The sequence below is a fragment of the Gavialis gangeticus genome, unplaced genomic scaffold (genome assembly GCF_001723915.1).
Source record: "Gavialis gangeticus isolate Ggan-Ray unplaced genomic scaffold, GavGan_comp1, whole genome shotgun sequence".
NCBI lineage: Eukaryota > Metazoa > Chordata > Crocodylia > Gavialidae > Gavialis > Gavialis gangeticus.
In genome coordinates this window covers 2,452,683-2,454,313 of record NW_017728998.1, presented here as the reverse complement: position 1 = coordinate 2,454,313, position 1,631 = coordinate 2,452,683, and positions in this window count along the sequence as shown.

Here is a 1,631-nt window from a genome sequence, read left to right as displayed (position 1 = left end):
GTGCAGTGGCATGTGCACATATAGGTATAGCTATAGATATCTGTGTAGCACATGGTATAGTTTCATAGTTTCTAGGGTCGGAAGGGACCTGAGCAGAACATCAAGTCCGACCCCCTGCCACAGCAGGAAAAAGTACTGAGGTCAAACGACCCCAGCAAGGTGTTCATATAATGATGATGATGATATATAAGCACACACAGGAGCTTTTATCATTATGCTAAGAACATGTAATGAATGAATGAATTTGAAAAGTTAATACAGAGAGAGAAGGCCTTTAAGCTGAAAAGCAATACAATTATATTTTGAGTTAGCAGACACTAACTTGCATTAATTCAGATTTGATGGTGATCCAAAGTGAAGCAGGACACCTATGGAATCAACATTGAATTTAGCTGCTGGTTTAGTCACAGGCTCATTTGCAATTCTCTTCAGAGAGAAGCACGTGCTCCCTCCACCCCAAATACATGCAGATGCACCGTGCTCATCTGTTTCACTACAATACAGAATTTAAGGGAAAGAATGGATTTCAATGAAGGGTCTTCACGGGTCCTATATAAAGGATGCACACTCAGGAATGCACAAGGGATTGATAAACTTATACTTCTAGATAAACACCATTATCTCAAATGAGCAACTCAAAGATGCATGGTTAGTGAATTTGAACAGGTCTGAAAAGATTTTCTGCAATGCCTCAAACATGTTGGGGTTAGTCTAATGAAATTACTCACGCAGCTTCATGCAACATGCCATAACCTGAATACTACCACTGTTTCATGCTCCTTGGTGTTGAAAAAGAATATCCATTTTCATATATTGTGGCAGCAGGTTAAGTTTCAAGAAAATAAAAGAAAGGGTAAAAAGAGTGTAATGCCATGAGATAATGGCATTACATATCCCTTTGACCTAAGTTACCAACCTCCTGGCAATATTTGTAGACGTTCACCTCTGCAAAGAGAGAGATTACCTTCCCCCTGCTTTGCAAGCAAAATTAGTTTTCACAAATGGGCCAGAGAGCACCCCCAAGTTTTTGGTTTTTTCAGTATAAAAGAGTCAAGGCTGGTACCTGCAGTACCTGTAACAGAAAAATCCAGCCAGTGGTTTCCATCTGCAACAGCAAACAAAGTTTTAAATCACAATTTCTCCAGCAGAGCTGAAGGCAGGCTTGTTCCATCTACACTGGCTGGGAAAGCCTCTATGCTGTGGGATTTACTGCTGACCATTGTCAGGCTTATGCCAGTAGGAAGAGCACACAGAGGATGCATTGCAATTTATTTTAATACAACCAAGCGCATGGAAATTAGACTCCAATAAAGCAAAACAAGAGTGATAATACCTGTACTCTAATTGTGTCTCTGCCATCTTTATGGCTCAACATGTTCATTTTTGTTAAAGGCCTGACTTGCATTTGTCAGTATTGTTTTTAAAAAACCAGGAGTCAGCAATCTTAAACTACTAAGGAGGCATTGTGGAGTCTATGGGAAAGATTTCAACAACAGTCAGATTATCCCAACCATGAATGAGCTGGGGAGGTTGGGCAAGGGGAGAATCAAAATACGTTAAGAGTCCCACCTTCTGACAAACACCCTGATTTTGTAAAGCTGCAAATGGACAGAACCTCTTGGATTTTCAAA